General features: G+C 35.0%; 1 pseudogene; it reads left to right on the top strand.

Annotated features, from left to right (window-relative positions):
• Positions 1-17,282, top strand: part of LOC107841627 — a 62,251-nt pseudogene extending 44,969 nt beyond the window's left edge.
• Positions 17,283-19,548: the final 2,266 nt, after the last annotated feature.

Raw genomic sequence — 19,548 nt, 5'->3', positions numbered from 1 at the left:
CAGTACTCCAGTATTAGTAAACTCATATATTAGTAAATCCATGTTGTCAGTAGACTCAGTAGTCAGAACTCAGTATTCAGTCCTATCACGATCTCAGTTATAGTTATGTATGCATGTATTCTCACGTTCATGTTAGTCAGTCAATTAGTATTTTTCATGCATATGAAACCCCTTACATTCAGCCTACCTCACTTGCATACTAGTACATTCAAAGTACTGAGGCATTTGCGCTATGGTGTCTTATATAATAGGTCTAGAAGCACGAGCTCCAGAGCATCAGTAGCATCCCAGTTTAGCAGTCAGAGTCAGCAGTGAGTCCTCATCTTCAAGGACATGATAATTACTTTATTATATTAGTTTTCAGTTTATTTCAGTAGTTGGAGCTAGTTGGGGACCTACCCATCAACTCCTTATTCAAATAGTCAATTTTAGAGGCTTTCAGACTATAGCATGTTCAGGCAGTTAATTCAGTTGTTTTTGTATTGTTATACTATATGTTTAGTTATGTTTATTCATTTTTGAACCTTATATCCTTTCAGTACATGTTTTCATATCTATATGGCATACTATATAGTGTACAGGTACAGATATCAATCATGGGTTAGCTTGTGGTCCTTTGGGGTCATGAGCACCGTGTAGCATTTCGGGTACCTGATTTGGGTTATTACAAACTTGGTGTCAGAGCGTAAGGTTCAACAGTGTCCTAGGAAGTCTGAAAAGCCGCATCTAGTAGAGTATGCACCACACTTATGTGCAGGAGGCTATGAAATGTTTTAGGAACAGTTTCCCTTCTTTCAGTATTCATATCGTGCCAGTGAGCATGAGCTCCAGTTGAACTCTTATTCTAATCCACTTCTTCCTTTCGTTTATAGAACATACCTCCCAAAAGAACTAACACACATACCTCCCAAAAGAACTAACACAAGGGAAACCAAAAACCAGTCAGTGCCTCAGCCTGTCCAGCCAGATTCTCTGGATGAGCATGTCTCTCATGCAGAATTCAAGACTGCATTTACTACTCTAGCCAGTTTAGTCGCAGCTTAAAATGAACAGCCAGCTACTGTTCCAGCCAACTCAGTGGCCAATGTTGCTGTAGTCAAGATTCAAGACTTTACCCGAATGAATCCTCCCCTATTCATCAATTTTAAGTTTGAAGAGGATCCACAGGAGTTCCTAGACTAAGTTCAGAAAGTCACAGATATCATGGGAGTAACTTCCAGTGAGAGCGTAGAGTTAAAAACCTATTAGCTATAAGACGTAGCCCATACATGGTATAAGAAGTGGAAGGTAGACAGGGGTACAGATACAGATCCTATAGAGTGGGAAGAGTTTGCTACGACCTTCTTAGATAGATTCTTTCCCTTAGAGCAGAAAGAAGCCAAAGTGTTAGAGTTCATAAATCTCAGACAAGGTACAATGAGCGTAAAAGAATACTCTCTTAAGTTCATTCAGTTATATAGGTACGCTCCCCATGTAGTAGCAGACAGTAGATCCAGAATGAGTAAGTTTGTGTCAGGGGTATCAGGTAGAGTGGTTAAGGAGTGCAGGACTACAATGTTGATTGGTGACATGGACATATATAGGCTTATAGTCTATGCCCAACAGATAAAAGAGCAGAAGATTAAGAAGAAGGGGAGAGAAAATAAGAGAGTCAGAACATGTAGTTATAGTTTTGCTCTGTATGGGTTACAGGGTAGTAGTCATTTTCAACTGTGTCAAAAATGTTCAGCTCTATTTCACTCTTCAGCTAGTGCACTAATACCAAAGTTTAAAAATGACTGTAGAAATGGGGCACCAGGCTTCAAGGCCCAGAGTAGTGAGAGTAGTATTCTTACTCATTCACTTTGCGAGTGTGGTAAGCATCATAAAGGGGTGTGTAGAGCCCATAGTAATGTCTGTTTTGGTTGTGACAAGCCAGGCTACAAAGTCAGAGATTTTCCTCAGTCAGGTTGTCAGAGTCATCTCCGCTCCTCAACTCAGTCCGATCGCCCGAATCAGCAGGGTGCTACTTGAAGTGCTATCAGTGAGTAATGGCCAAACAGACTCCATGCCTTTCAATCTCGACAGGATCAGGAAATTCCTCCTAATGTAGTCACTCGTATGTTATAGACCTCCTATTTACATATTTGTTTTCTCTTGTCTCATCAGATTCATGAGTTTCCTTTCTGTTGTAGCCTTGTGTAACAGTTAAACTTTAAGGTCAGTAAGTCAGGCCTTCGAATTCTAGTTATAGTTCCAATATGTGTAGATAATCAGTCATGATTCAGTTCCTAGATTCCTTGCCCATCGCCTCATCTTCCCTCAGTAGCTCAGCTAAGTCAGTATTCCTAGAGGGACCTAGTGTCCCAAGGAGGAGATTTGCTATAATCTCTGAGCTTTCATAACATAAGCGTCCCATTATCTTTTTACTTAATGAATCCAGTTTAAAGTAGGGGATACTCATAAGTTGACCCTCAAGTTCAAATTTCCATTGTGAGCCATGTATTTAGGGGCTCAGTTTAGTTCACAAAATTTAGTTTTTATATCATGTTTCAGTCTCACTCATGTTCTTAGGTTTTCATTCATGCATACTTCTAGCATAATCATGGGTTCATCAGTACATTTTAGTGTACATAGCAGTTTTCTTGAACTTAATTAGTTCCATGTTCAAATTACCATTCAAACTTGGTATTCAGGTTAGTTCAAATTACCATTACAAACTTGGTATTCAGTTCATGTTTAGATCGACATTACAAACTTGGTACTAAGTACTCTTGCATATTCAGTCATGCTTCATGAGTTAATTATTCATGCATCAGATATGTACGAATTCAGCTTAGCAGTCATGCATCAGACATGCATGTTCAGTATGATATGTTCAGTTATCAGTCATTTCAGCCATGAGATCATGTTTTAGTTATTCATGTTCAGTATGTATGTTAGTTTATGTGATTCCCCTCTCTCTATCAGTCTCATTCAAGGATGAACGTTCCCAAGGGGGAGATATTGTAATACCTCGAGAATCCCAATCGATTGTAGAACCATGATTCAAGCTCATGAGAAATAAATCTTAGTGATTTTGTAGTTTTATGATCAAGTTTGATGTCTATTAATGTGTTAAATACGTCTTAGCTATTTGACGAATCAAAACATCACTTACCGATTGAATTCTTGAGAAGGACATTGCCATAGTCAACTTCAAATGAGCATATCTCCCATTCTACAAAGAATTTTTGAGCTCATTACCACTAACATATAGATAATTGAATTATCTTTCCAATGATACCAATTTCACAAAAATCCGACATCGGAGTAAAAATTTATGGCCGTTTTACTGAGAGTTGTTCGAGCTGTCCTGGAGCGATGGGCAAGCTGACGGACCGTCAAGTCAGCGATGGACCATCACTTTGGCCGTCGAAACTAAAGTATTAAGGCTATTTTATGGCCCAAAAATGATGGCCAGAGTGACGGTTAGTCACCAGAGTGATGGTCCATCACTCAGACTATCAGTTTTGTCCGAAACAGCGCTGAAACGTCATTTTAAAGGGATTTTTGGGTCTTTTTCCACCCTATTTAACACCCAATTACGTCAAATCAAAGCACATAACTCCCTATTCATCCATAAAATCAACATTAGGTTTATTACAAGAGTAAAAATCCAAGAACAAGATTCAAAACCTTCCTTAAGAAATCAAGAATCTCTCCAAGAGCCTTCAAGAAAGAGTTTCCTAAGGTATGCAGATGTTGATTCTTGGGTCCCTTCCACCCAAGAAGTTCAAGAATATTTTTTCTAAATTCAAAGATCTTATGTTTATGAGTTTTTATGATTCATGTGAATTGAAATTAAAGTTCATGTTAGTATTAGGTTTTAATTCATGATTTGTTTACAAGGTTTCAAACTTTGGCCCTAGTATGTGATATTCATGATAGACCCTCTTCAAGTTGCTTGTTAAGTGATGTGTTTATGTCAATTGAGTGTAGAAATTGTTGAATAACCAAAACATTCTCACAATATGTTTGACAAAAAGCTTATGTGAAGGAATTAGAGCCATTATAGCATATTGACTAGAAATCCTTAATTATGTGTAAGCTCATGCATGCCAAGTATTTGTTTAAAAGCCTTAGTGAATGAATTATGACATGATAGCTTGAAATTTCTCAATTATGTGTTTTTTAATTCATGCTAAGTGTTTGATGCAAGACCTTGTTGAATGGAGTATGAGACAATAGCATGTCTCCTTATATAATCACACGTTTATGGTTTTATAAATGCTTGAAGAGATGCTTTAGTGATTGTGATAGTGAATGAATGTCCAGGGTTATGATTATTCAAGGATTGTTATGTTTTAATTTTGTGTCATCGAGTCCTGGGGGTATTTATATTCGATAATTTAGCTGTGTGCCTAGAGCCACTGTCAGTTTTCACGATACTTTGTCATGCCATGATCTATAGAACTCAGTCAGTCATGTGACTCAGAAAAACCCAGAAATCTCAGAAATCTCAGTAACTCAGTAGTTCAGTAATCTCAGTGATCTCAGTATTCTATAAGCTTGTTAACCTCAGTATTCCCAGTAAGTATCAGTAACTTTAGTACTCTTAGTCAGTCCTCAGAACTCAGTAGCATTCCGTCAGTCAACGAAACTCAGTAAACTCAGTTTAGCTCCGCTAAATAATACCATTAATATCAGTTCATTTCAGTTAATCAATTCAGTTCAGTTAATCAATTCAGTGTCTATTCAGTTGGGAGTAGAATTCAGCACCGAGCGAACTCATGGATGGGGGCATTCCTATCAGCAGGGGTTTGACCCTTAGTAGCAATCCTTGTATTCTAGAACTACATAGCCAGTGTAGGTTGAGATGCACCCTACGTGTGCAGGGATATATATATATACACATCTCATTTAGGTTACATACTAGGAGGGGTTGATGGAAGAGCTTCCTGTCAGAGAGGGTATACTCATAGCAGGTCTTTACCCGTGGCATGGTATTGGCACCCTTCCAGCTGGGGTTACAGGTTGGACCCCACCAGTTAGTTTTGGGGTATGTCGGTTAGATGATTACCTTCCAAAGTTTCAGTCTCAGTCTCAGTTAATTAAAAAAACTCAGATAGTTCTTCAGATTTAGGACTGTCAGATACAATCATTCATGTTATCAGTTATATAAGTCATCAGAACTCATGTTATCAATATTAAGCTTCAGGACTGTCAGATACAGTCAACCAGACTAGTTCTTCATAATCAGAATTGTCAAAAATAGTTATTCATGTATCAGTAACATAGTATCAGTCCCTCAGTATCTAGTAATACAGTATCAATTTCTAAATTATTAATAACTAGATGTCAATATCAGTAGACTCAGTTATTCAGTACTCCAGTATTAGTAAACTCAGATATCAGTAAATCCATGTTGTCAGTAGACTGAGTAGTCAGACCTCAGTATTCAGTCCTATCACGATCTCAGTTATAGTTACGTATGCATGCATGTATTCTAACATTCATGTTAGTCAGTCAATTAGTATTTTTCATGCATATAACCCCCTTACATTCAGCCTACCTCACTTGCATACTAGTACATTCAAAGTACTGGCGCATTTGCGCTATAGTGGCTTATACAATAGGTCTAGAAGCATGAGCTCCAGAGCATCAGTAGCATCCCAGTTTAGCAGTCAGAGTCAGCAGTGAATCCTCATCCTTTGAGGACATGATGATTACTTTATTATTTCAGTTTTCAGTTTATTTTAGTAGTTGGAGTTAGTTGGGAACCTGTCCCATCAACTCCTTATTCAGATAGTCAGTTTTAGAGGCTTTCAGACTACAGCATGTTCAGGAAGTTAATTTAGTTATTTTGGTATTGTTATACCATATTTTTAGTTATGTTTATTTAGTTTTGAACCTTATGGCCTTTTAGTACATGTTTTCGTATCTATATGACATATTATGCAATATCCAGGTATAAATATCAGTCATGGGTTAGCTTGTGGTCCTTCGAGGTCATGAGCACTGTGTAGGATTTTGGGTACCAGATTTAGGGTGTTACAACCTTCTATTTTCATCAATATGTAACTCCATCTTATTTCCAAAATTTGTGGACTCAACGGTAGTCATCGTGGATTGCATACCTATGATCGTCTTTTCTCCTAACAAAGTCCTTGGCAATCCCCATGGTTGTATATATCTTCTAATAACTGATCAGGACATCCAATTTCGTAAGGAGTTTATTGGACATAATCCTTGTAGAAGGGCCTTTGCCATCGGGGAATCTATTCTTGAAATATTCACCGAAGACCTTTGTTGTGGTGTGAGGATTTTGGCCCAAAATGTGCTCTAAACCACATGTCTAATACTTTTGATGTTTATGAATGATGAATCTGTTAGAACTTAAGTACTTCACTGCTCTCAACCACCACTTGAAATTCGAATCAGCACATTTGTAGCAAAAGACTTTGCTCAAATTAATCACCTTCATTATTCTGAAATATTTTTTCAAGCAAGAAATAAACAAAGTAGTAGATTGTTATTTCTTATCCTTCAATGAAATTCCCTTGTAAAACCCCATCTCTTCTTCTTGATGATTGCCAGACTGTGTCGATCGAGAAGAACTGCCCATCGTATTGGTCGCATCAACGAGCATAGGTGTTTGATCATTATCTAGAATGTTTATGTCTTGATCATCCAACCTATCTTCAAAGATGTCTTGTTGTTGTTCTTCTTCTACATTTTAGTTCTTATTCTCTCTCATCTTTTTAACTATGTACACCCTTAACACCATCATGGATGAATCACTAAGATAAGAATACAACCGAACCTGATTGATTATCTTAAAAGGTAGTACCCTCTGATTTCAAAGGAGCTGTGCATGTAGCTGATAAAGAGTTCTTTCGTTTGATAATTCAGTCCACAATAGCTGATGATTAAGTTTACAAAATCATCATACAAAATATCACTTTTGACAGTCATAGCTATCGTCTCTAGCATTTCACCCCCTTTCGACACCATACATATCGATTGCTCTTCTTGATTCGTTGACCACGACAATCCACCCCTATTGTTATTGATCCCCCTATTAGTGGTACCTAAATAAACTCATTTGTTAAAAATAGTTAATAGTGATTTCATAGTGTCGTAACATGAACACCAATAGATGTGTAATCTATTGCAACAGGTAAGTGATCAATCAAAATAGATTACTTACCTATTGGGATTTAACTTACGCTCCTGAGGCTAATTTCAATAGATGAATCATCTGTTGTAACAAGTGAATCATATATTGCAACAGACTATACATCTGTTGTAACAGACAATGTGTCTATTAGAGTCGACTTTAGGTTCTATTGCAATAGGTTATTAATATGTTGCAATAGATATTTACTCTTTTGCAGTAGACGACACGTTTGTTGGAATCGAGTTCAGATTTATTTGCAATAGGTTTCTAATCTATTGCAAGAGATATTACCCTATTGCAACAGATAACTAGTTTATTACAAAAAATGACCCATTTGTTCAATTCATGTTATGAAACTATAGAACCATAAACATGAATCCAACATATGTCTTCTATTGCAACAGATGGCTAATCTGTCGCAATAGATGATTGACCTATTTAAACAAATGTCTCTTATATTGCATTCATGTTTGCGTGCTTTCTATTGTTGAAAAAACAGAATAATAATAGTTACCCGTATGACAAATTCAACTAAAAATCATAATTTGACTTACCAAAGTCTCTTGTGAAGTAATGCCCAAGTGGAAAGTGATGTATCAAACAAAATTTGACCTAAGAAATTGGTCAAATAACAACCGTAGCAGTAACAACAACAACAACAATAATAGTCAACAAGAAGAAGATGAAGATGATAATGAAGTAGAAGATGATGATAATGAAGTAGAAGATGATGAATAAAGAAGCAACAACAATGAACAACAAAAATCACTAAGAGAGAGAAACCAACAATGGATGAGAAGAGAGAGAAACATGATTTTTCCCTCTATTTCTCATTATATTAGGTAAATATTTGGATCAAAGTATAAATTTAAAAACTTTTGGGCTATTCACAAACTTACCTAACTTTCTTAATCTATAATAAAGTAATTGCCACCTACACCAATTATTAAGACTTGGGTCACCTACACCTCATTTTCAAACTTTTTTGTCACTTTTAGCTCAAAGCCTTGAAAAATCCTTATGTAATTTTCTTATTACATGAGAAGTCCATCACTAATTAGCTTCTACCAGAGGTGGAGCTAGATGGTTTATGACATAGGATAATTTAAACTAAAAATTACATTGTTTAAATATGATTAAAATTATCTTTATATATGTATATATAGTAATATTGAATCTCTTTCAGCTTATTTATGTGTTTACTTCTTCATATTTTGAGCCTCCTTAGTGCAAATCCTGACTTTACCACAAAACTCATTCATAATATCTTAAGCATTTTATCTAATATCTTAAGCATTTTATCTATCTTCATTAAGATTGTATACATTTCACATACGATGATGAAATTTTTCCCATTAATTTAGGACTAAACATTATGCTTGATATTGAGTAAATTACTTTGAGCTTATGTTTTCCTCTTTTCTTTGGGTTGATGTTTTGCAAGGTTTCACACTAGCAACATGAGAAAACTAATGGAAGATATGCCTGAAGAAGAGAGAAAAAACTTTTATATTGATGTGTCAAAGATAAATTGGAGAGATTACATTTTAGGAATTCACATTGTTGGAGTTAAAGAACATGTATTGAATGACAGGTCAACAGTACATGGCTAAGTGTATATTGGAAAATTAATAACATTTTCTTTTTGTCTCAAATTTTGTTACCTTTATATTGTAAGGGAAAAAATTGAAAAAAATGAATTTAAAGCACCTATGTGGGGTCTAAAAAGTTTTTAAATAAATTTATGTTAAACAAAACTTATGAAACTTCTCTCTAGAAAATGGAGGATGCTTCGAAAACTCACATTTATAAAAGATGGTGAACGTTCAGATCTCAACCCTCTATTTGATCTAGTTTCCTTCAAAAAAATACTGTATAAAAGCTCATTGTACTTCCAAAGTTTTGGTATGTAATGACTCTCATACAGGGAAAAGTTTCATAAAAATCAGAGATAAGATTGAACCTCATATCTCCTACAATATTCAATTCGGCGATTCTAGCTTCTGGTGGGGCAACTGAACATATAAAGGAGCTTTTAATAGAAATTTTCTTGATAGAGAAAATATAAGATAAGATCAATTAGGATTTTTTCCCTGATTTTATTTTCACATTTGATTATTAATTTTCTATTGAAGAAAAGTCAAAGTATTACCATAATTACTTTTACTTTTTTTGTGAAAGAAAAATATAATTCTTTTTCATATTTGGCTATCATCTTTTTGGAGGAAAGGTTTTGTACTTCTATAAGTTGAGAATCCTTATCCTTATTCTACAGTACAATAATATCCATGATATAGTCGTTTATGTGTCTTGTTTAAGAAGAGATTTTTCTTTAATAGGTTATATGTTTTTTGAATTAGTTTTATGTAGGCCAGTTGGTCAAATTATATCAATAATTTGTCGTATGGATTATCAAAACCTAGAATGAAACTATTAGCTTCCGTATGATGCCTTCTCAATTTTAAACCCTACAATTTCCCTATTAAGTCCTTCATTTTGATGATCGACAATCTATTGATTTAGGACATGGTTTATAAGGAGCCCTTGATGAAAAAACTGTAAATCCTCAGGGACCAAGTTAATCGCACTCACGTCACTTTTACTTGGTCAACATTATAGCTGAAAAAGTATTGTTTAGGTAGTGAGTTGGTGGCAAGATTGCAATACCTTTTTTCCCCAACCAATCATAAATTTCTGAGGTTCTTGTATCTTATATCTATTGCATGTTATAATAAGAAATCATAAGTTTCCATATTCATACAACATCAAATATCTTTAAGCTGTCCAATTAAAAGCCTCACTTGCAACAAAAATCCGTTCAACCATCTTTTGGGTCGCAAGCTCTTCTTTTATTTGAGCCTCTGTGTTTGTAAATGTTTCCAACTGCTCTTTTTTGTCAATAGTAGGTGAATTATCAGTGAGTTATTGTAGTTGCAAGTTCCATCTAGAGTTATTTGACATAAAATCCTGAGTTAGCTTGGGTCTATTGGTGCAACAGATTTAGGATTAAGAGATAATCCTTTTGGTTGCCGTAGTTTGCAAACATGTTTTGTTTTAAAGTTAGTGGAGCTGCTGAAAACCTAAAGGCAGGTCGTGGTTTTTAATTCCCCTTGAGAAAGGAGGTTTTCACATAAAACTTATTGTGTTTTATGTTCCTTTACTTTACCTAGTTGTTCCTTTTAGTTCTTTACTGCATACATTAGTTTGGTACCTAGTCCCAAAATGAGTGGGTGCTCTGTGTAGTTCTTCATTTGCTATTAGAGAAGGTTCTTCCTAAAAGGTTAACATTTAGGAAGGATCTTCTAACATGGATAAATCTCCATATCTTAATGAAATTTCAATCAACCACGAGACTACCTAGATTTAATGGATAATATTATGGGTGATGTAAAACCCGTATGCATGACTTTATCATGGATGAAGACTGTGAGCTAAGGGATGTTATTGGAGATGGACCATTCGTTCCCACTAAGCCTATAAAACTGGGTTATATTACCTTAACTGTTCCTAAAACAAGGTGAGAATTCAATAAAGTTGATCGAAGGAAGATAGAAAAAATTTTCAAAGCCAAACCTCCTCGTTTGTGGAACAGGTCCTAATGAATATAACATGATCTCAACCTTTGAAACTACCAAGGAGATATAGGATTGCTTTCAAAATCATACAAAGGAAAAAGTCAATTTAAGGAGTCTAAAATTGATATATTGACCACTCATTATGAAGCTTTCAGCATGAATGAAAATAAAACCATACAAGAGATGGACACATGGTTCACTACAATTACAAATGAACTCTAATGTCTTGGTAAGGTCATCAAACCTACAAAATAGGTTTGTAAAATACTTCTCATTCTACCTAAGTCTTGGAAAAGTAAGGTGAATTCTAGGGAAGTAAAAACCCTAATATTGGATGAGTTGATTGGGAACCTTAAGACATATGAGCTCAAGAAGCAATAAGAGAAGCTAGATGTGAACAGAAGAAAGAGAAGAATCTAGTGCTAAAGTAAAAAAAAAGAGGAATCTCATGATGAAGATGAGGAAATAACTTAATCACCAAGATATTTCTCGAAATCATAAGAAGAACTGGTGCACTTCCCAGAAGAGGAGAGTCAAGCAGATATAATAGGGATAACAAAGGTAATGACACATGTCACAAGTGTGGAAAGATAGGCCACTATATTAACGACTACCCTCTCCACCAAGTATATTACAAAGATTATGTCAAGAATGATGGAGAAATAGAGAATAAGAAGGATTGGGTCACTGAGAAATACATCAAAAGTGTTGTTGCAGACAAAGCAGTGAAGCAAGCTCTTGCAGCTTGGGGGGACTCTTCCAATAAGTTTGATGAATCTGAGATGCAAAAAGATTTCTCTATGATAATGATGGAGGATGATGTTCAGAATTTTTATTCCTTTTTTGCCCTGATAGCCAAATCACTGATCAGGAGATAAAAAGGTCACTATTCTAGACATCATAGAAAATCTTATAGATTAGTCTCCTAAAGAATTCGGATCCCTTGCTTCTGTGTTGATAGAATCTACATGTGAGCTTACAAAAGATAAGGAGTTTCTAGGTAAAAATATTGATGATCCAGAAGTAGACATGGTGGATCTAATTGGATGAATATTTGTGTTGCAGGAAAGTTGCCAATCCCCCTCCTTTGAAAATGATCTATTAAATGAAAAACTTATTGAAACATCTAATCTTAATCCAAAAGGGAAGAGTGAGGGGAGCAAAATTAAATTTGATCTGGAAGAGAAATTGACCAAGGCTAAAGTAGACTTGACTGCTTCCCTGAAAAACTCTGAACTTGAGAGGGACCAGGTTAGGAATAAGGCTGAATTTAAGAAGGCCCTCAAATGGACAACCTCCTCCCAAGTTCTAACAAGTATTACCAATAAATATTCAAACAACAGAAGGGGCCTTGGTTATCATAGTTCGAGTTTACCCTATATTCCATATAGCAAATATGATTCAATCAAGAATAATCTTTTATGCACTCATTATGGTAAAAATGGCCATGTAAAAGACACATTCTCCTTAACACTAGCTGTTGTAAAAAATTTGAGAAAGTTTTGTGCGTCAAAGAAAATTAGTGGTGGTCTCCCTACCTAGGCCAAAAAGAATTTGATCTTTCCTTTGTCATTATATTTGGATCTCAAGTTGTAATGGGTTTCCAAAAAAGCAAATAATTGTATATGCAGGGTTGAAAATCAGGAAGCAACCACCACTAGTACATGGATAGTGGCTATTCTAAACACATGACTGGAAGAATTGGAATTTTTCTTTAGATCAAAGCTTACGAAAGAGGCAGTGTCTCCTTTGGTGATGCCAAAAAATGATACATTATAGGCATTATAAAGGTTGGGAACAATTTGAGTCAAGAAATTAATGATGTGCATTATGTGGATGAACTCAAATATAGTTTGTTAAGTCTGGCTTAAATTTGTGACATGGGAAATAAAGTGAAATTTATGTCAGAAAAATGCACCATTACAAACCTTAAGGATGGTCAAGTTATGCTCACTGTATGGAGAAACAAGAATATGTATGGTGAAAATTTGGGGTCATGTAGTCCCAAGGACCTAACATGTCTTACTGTGCAAGAAGATGCTGCTAAATTATGGAACAAAAGATTAGGTTATGTGAGTTGTTTCTTTCTAAATAATTTGGTCAACAAGGACCTGGTTCGAGGAATATCAAAGTTGAAGTTTGCATGCTCCAAATTGTGTGATGCCTATATAAGGGATAAGCAGACTAAGTCCTATTTCAAGTGAAGAAACTAGTGAGTACTTCCATACCCATACAACTTCTTTATATGGACCTATGTAGACTTATAAAGGTAACAAATAGAGGGGGAAAAGTTATTTCTTTTTTATAGTTGATGATTATTTCAGATTCACCTAGATATTCTTTCTGATATCTAAGGAAAAGACCTTCTCAGTGTTTGAAGCTTTTGCAAAATAGGTGCAAGTTAAGTATAATGAGAAAATTATTAGGATAATGTCAGACTATAAAATAGAATCTAAAACTGCCCAGTTCAATCTGTTCTATAATGGGCTAAGAATTAATCACAACTTTTTAGCTCCTAGAACACCTCAACAAAATGGTTTTATGGATGGGAAAAATAAAACACCGATGGACATTACTAGGACTATACTGATTGATACAGAAATAACACAAAATTTTTGGACTTAAGTGTTAATACTACATGTTATGTAATCAAAAGGTGTTTTATTAGGTCCATTCTCAATAAGACTCCTTATGAGCTTATGACCAAGAAGCCCAAGTTGAGTTATTTCAAGCCATTTGGATGTAAGTGTTTTGTGATGAACAATGAAAAGAATGATCTTGGAAAGTTCAACCCAAGAAGTGATGAAGGAGTAATTTTTTGGGTATTCCTCAAAGATCAAATCCTACAGAGTCTATAATAAGAGAACCCAATATGTAGATGAGAGTGTACATGTTGTTTTTAATGAGGGTGGAAGTGCTAGTCTAGGGCACTCTCATGATGATACAGCTCTTGATAAACTTTTCAATTCTTCAAGAAAGTCCAATAGAAGTGATGAATAGTTAGTAAAAGAAAGCAAGGATAGTAAAAAGTCCTAGGGACCAGGTTCATCTCATAAAGATGAAGATGATTAATAGAACATCAGGAACCCAATTCATCCCAATCTTCTTAGGACAATCTTGATCCTTATTCCGGCTTACTGGATCACCAGTCATCTGAGGGTAACACCTCCATAAGAACTAGTCCTAGATAAAGTCAGCCTACTCCTCAAATACCCATCTAAAAGCATCGATTCTCACATCCCCTTAATAATCTACTTTCCCCCAATGATTCAGACATGTAAAATAGAAATTGAGTAAGGAACCTGTGTACCTTCTAAGTATTATTATCTCAGGTTGAGCCCAAGAATGTGAAGAAGGCCTTGAGAGATATTTATTAGATAAATGACATATAGGAAGAATTGAATTAGTTTAAGAGAAGCAAGGTGTGACACTTGGTCCCTCATCCTGTAGACAAAATTGACATAGTGCAACGCCCCACATTTTTGGGCTAGACTTTACACCATCGTTCCTACATACATAAACTCTAACTTAATGATTTTTATGTGAATACATGTGTCATTATCTTTATCCTAGTGTATGAAGTGCCTGTGAGGTGAAAAATGTTCATGGGAATCACTTAAAGAAAGTTGAGCTAAGAGCCTTTGATTCGACCAAATCTTTGTATTTGATTTTATATGGGTATACATTGAACGTGTATAACTTTTGATATATGTTGAATTTTTCAGCTCAATACCCACTAAACGATAGATAGTTGAGTTAGCTTTCTAACTATACCAATTTTGCCTTAATCCGATACCCGAGCAAAAAGTTATGGCCTTTTTATGAGAGCCAGTAAGAGCAGGGATAAGACCACACCATATGGGTTATTCTCCGGGATAATACTGGAGGTGCGAGGTCTACTCCCCATACTAAGAGGCATGATGTGGGGTCTATTCCTTCACTATTTTAGCTTCTTAAGGGTTAAGGGCCACTTTGGTCCTTTTCCCTCAACCCCAAACATCCAAGGCACAAATTATAACACCTAAAAGGGCATTATTTTCCCATCTTCTTTAAATAACTCACATAAAACTCTCCCTTTCCTAAGAACAATAATCTAAGCTTTTCTCTCAAGAACATAAGGATTCAAGTTTCAATTTCAAGATTTCTTTAATAATTCATTTAATTAGGGTATGTGGGGTTTATGAACAAGGATATTCTTTCATCCTTGTGCCCAAAACTTGTTTTAAAGTTGAATTTACACAATTGCAATTAGGGCTCGTACCCAATATTTATATTCTTGAGATATAATATTATCATGTGATGTATAGGTTGATTTTCACTAGTAATGGCCTTCTTATACATGTTTTGATTAACATCATTACTACTCTGAGATGATTCCAATATTTTGGCTTAGAGTTTTTTAAATTGATGAAATGTTCCTATGTAAGTTTGAAGTATGATATTTCATTACAGGTGTTATGAAATAAAGCATGAGATTTTGAGGCTTAAGTTTAAGCATTAAGTTCACAAGAATAGTTTGAAAGTTTAATCTTCACGGTTTAAAACAGAAGTTTGATCTTAAGATAAGATGTGGAATCCACATTTGTACATCTTGATTATTATTTAAATTAAAGAAAACCATAACTGGTTTTCATTCTATAAACCCTTATGTCATTTTAAGGTGGATTTTATGAGCATATAAGTGATACAGTAGTAGTATTTAGCATCGAGTTGGGAATAAGTCTAAGTCACATAACCCAGAACTATATTCCACTGTAGGTTTAAGTCCCAATATGGGTTAAGTATAGTGATCAGTCAAGTTAAGGTTCTATTTCGATGGCAAGGGTAGAACAACTCTCTCCAATATGGGTAAGACATTGGAATCCATGATAGCTCAAATGGTTTATGTTAGTTAGAAGAACCTCCCTAAGTAATAATAAAAGTAAAGATCTTAGAGCTAAGTGTTATGGCTCACAAAGTTTATTCAAGCTAAAGGTGAGTCAGTTACACTTAACATGCATTATTTGAAAGATTATATGAAAAATTTAGTTATTATTTTACTTATGTATTCACCACCACTTACTCAGTACATTCCAAAGTACTGATCTACAAATATGTCTATGTGTTACATTATCTCATAATGTAGGTACCAGTTGTAGCCTACATAATATAATCAGATAGTTTGCAGCTTCTTATATGCAGGTGAAGAGTTCTTTTCATTCGAGAACTCAAGTCAACTCTATCTCTAGTAGCATTTCTTTTACTTAGTCGCATTGATTAGAGATAGCTAGGGTAATTTCCCAGTTACCTATGGTTAGTATTAGTGGAGGCTTCATAGACAGTCAGTAGAGTTGATGTATTTTATTTCAATTTTATTTTGTATAACCAAAGTGTAAATATTTTAAATAGTCTTGTTTTAAACATATTCAGCAAAGACATCTCTTTCATTTATTTCTTTTAGATTTATGTATCTTATTCAGCTGCCCACGAGTTATACCAATACAAGGGTTAGCGTGGGATCACTATGGTCTTAAGCACCGTGTGACGTCCAGGGGGTAGTCTTGGAGCATGACACATAGCTAGGTGGGTTTATAGAAATAAAGCAGATGAGCATGGAAACACCATCATGAATAAGGCAGCTTGGTTGTACAAGATTATAACTAGGATAAAGTTATAGATTATGATGAAACATTTGATCTCGTGCCTAGAGTGGAAGCTATTCACACTCTCATTGTTTTTGCTTTATGCATGGAGTTCAAATTATTTTAAATATATGTGAAAATTCCTTTCTAAAAGAAAAAAGTGTATGTGAAACAACCTTCCAAACCATGTGTTCAAACTAGACAAAACCCTTTATGGTTTGAAACAATCACCTAGGGCTTAGTATGAAAAGCTGTCAAAATTTTTACTAGATAATTATTTCAAGAAGGAAAGATAGAGAACATACTCTTCTAGAAGGCAAGAGGGAGAAATATGCTTATTATTCAAGTTTATGTTGATGACATCATATTTGGAGCTCAAACAATTCCCTATGTGATGAATTTGCAAAGTTGATGAGTAGTGAATTTGAGGTGAGTATGATGGGTGAGCTTAAATTCTTTCTTGGGCTGTAGATAAAGCAAAGTGCAACAGGCACTACTATCTACCAGAAAGAATATATTCATGAGTTGTTGAAAAGATTCCATATAAAGGTTGTGAAACTTATTGATACTTCCATTAAAACCTCTTGAAAACTGGAACAGGATGAACCTGGTCCCTCTATAAATGAAACTATGTCTAGAGAAATCACTGGTTCACTACTATATCTCACAGCTAGCAAACTTGACATTGTGTTTTGTGTAAGGATGTGTGCTAAATTTCAAGCTAGTCCAAATGAATCTCATTTAAAGGCTACCAAAAGAATCTTAAGGTATATGAAAGGAACCCCCGACCTTGTCCTCCTCTATTCGGTTGGTGACAATTTTGACCTTGTTGTGTATGCTGATGCTGACTATGCCAGGTACCTGGTTGATAGGAAGAGTAGCTCAGGAATGGATCACTTCTTAGGGTCTTTCTTGATTTCCTGGGTTACCAAGAAACAAAATTAACTGCTTTTCAACTATTGAAGCTGAGCAGGTAATAATTGCTTTGTCATGACCCTTCAGTTTATTTTCCATATTTCTGCTTATGTTCGCCAATAGAGCTTTCTTATAGCTACCTCAAGTCATTTATGACTTGCTTGGATGGATAATTCCATAATCAGGCAATTCATTTGTTTTTTAGAGCTAATTCTCTATTTTGAAGTTTTCGCTAGTTTCAAATGTCCACTAGGCAAACACTTTAGTTAAACAATCTCGAATGAAAATTTTGACTAGTCCAATAGCTCTAAAATATCAAATTTAGGATAGGAGGACTCTTAGTTTGGGTCTTGAGGCACTCAGGATCATTTCGACCTATTGGTAAAAAAGTTAAGAAAATAAAATATAAGTATGGGACCCACTTTTTATCAAAATTACCTTGGATAGAAATTTTCATTGCACCATTGAGTCTGTCGCATTGAATTTGATAGTTCTCATAGTCCATCTGTGTATATGATATTTTAGATGAATTTCAAGGGCTTGGTAGAAACTTGAAAAATTCTAAGCCTCAGTTGTATTTGGTGCCATCGCTAATAGTGAGCCAAAGAGGTGTGATCATGACTCCTTTGGCAGGCCATCTAGATGTTGCATTCGAGGTAGCCTAGGTCGTGATTACAACTTGCCTAGACAACCATAAGATATAGCAATCGCGAGGTGGCGAGTCGCAATAGCGACACCCACACACATGGGATGGGTATAAATATGCCCTTTTTAGCCTATTTTGCCCATTTCTCACCTATTATCTAGAGACTAAAACCCTAAAAGAGAGGAAAAGCTTGGGATTGAAGTTTGTGGGTGATTTGGTAACTTGGCTAACACTTGTTTTCGTGATTTCCTTCAAATTTAAGATAAGATTCCACCAATTTCATGGTTAATTTTCCCATTTCTTGTCCAAAATTCCTAAATCTTAGAGGCTATATTTTATACCCAATATATCTCGGGTTCCCACATTTTTAAGGATAATTACTTCTTGAGCATGAGGGAATGTTGGTTTGGTTTTGAAAATGCAATTTTTATAAATGGGACCCACATAGGATTTTGAGTGACTTTTGGACCTGAAGCACAATGGTGAAATATGGGTATCATTATTCTCATATTTATGAGCAGAATATAATTTTGATAACTTAGAATCTTGCAGAAGCTTCTCAAAAGGGAATACAGTAATTTCATGGATCTTTTGAACTTTCTACGACATTCAAGTAGGCTAGGCTTTTCCCTCTCTATAAATTGAGCTAGTTCATAGTATTTATATGATATTGAATTAGATTAGGGATGCCTTTTAGGTGTTTGTATGATGAATTGCAACTCTTGGGTTAGTTGGACTGCTTAGGCAATTTGAGAACCGTAATTTAGGCATGATTGATCTAGTTGCTCATGTTTTAGGTGAAATTCCTATCTTAGGGCTATTGATGACTTAGTTGTCATATAAAAGTGAATTTAGATACCTTAGTCTAGTTTAGGTAGAATTTGCCTACAATAAAACTTTAAGGATTAGAAGTGGGCCCTTAACCCATCTTAGGTCAAGATACGTGTAACAATTGTAGACCTTAATATGTTTGTTAGATGCCTTGAAAATGCTTATTGAGATAATATTGAGAACTTTGACACTTGATGGTTATGATGATTGATGTTGAGAGTTGATGCCTTTATGCTATCACTTATGCTATTAATGATACAATTGAAGATATTCACATATTGATCTTATATATACCCGATTCAAGTTTGGATGATAATTATGATATTGATTATATATACCTGGTTTGAGTTCAGATGATGGTTATGATATTAATTATATATACCAAATTTGAGACCGGAGGATGATTGCGATATTGATTATATATATCCGGTTTAAGTCTGGAGGATGATTATGGAATTGATGATATATATATTGATTCAAGTCCAGCTATTAATTATTTTTACCGGTTTGAGTTTGGATATACATCTTATTTTTTGATGATATACTTATTATGATATGATGATATCAGGGTGTGAGATTAACAATAATAATTTTGGATAAGTCTTAAAATAAGGAAATGGTAATAATGTGGCATGATATGAATGTAATACAATGGTTTATTGAGAGAGTTGAGAGATAACGGTGGCGGGTTATACTATCTTGTTACTACCTTCCAGGATTTTGGGGGCTTGTGATGGGTTATTTATTTTTCTGTACTAATTGAATTATAGGGGCCAATTTTGTAGTTACAATTGCATGTGTTTGATCCTTTATTTCATA

Source organism: Capsicum annuum, chromosome 9 (assembly GCF_002878395.1).
Source record: "Capsicum annuum cultivar UCD-10X-F1 chromosome 9, UCD10Xv1.1, whole genome shotgun sequence".
Taxonomy (NCBI): domain Eukaryota; kingdom Viridiplantae; phylum Streptophyta; class Magnoliopsida; order Solanales; family Solanaceae; genus Capsicum; species Capsicum annuum.
The sequence above is the reverse complement of the archived record's forward strand: the minus strand, read 5'-3'. Positions and strand labels throughout refer to the sequence as shown.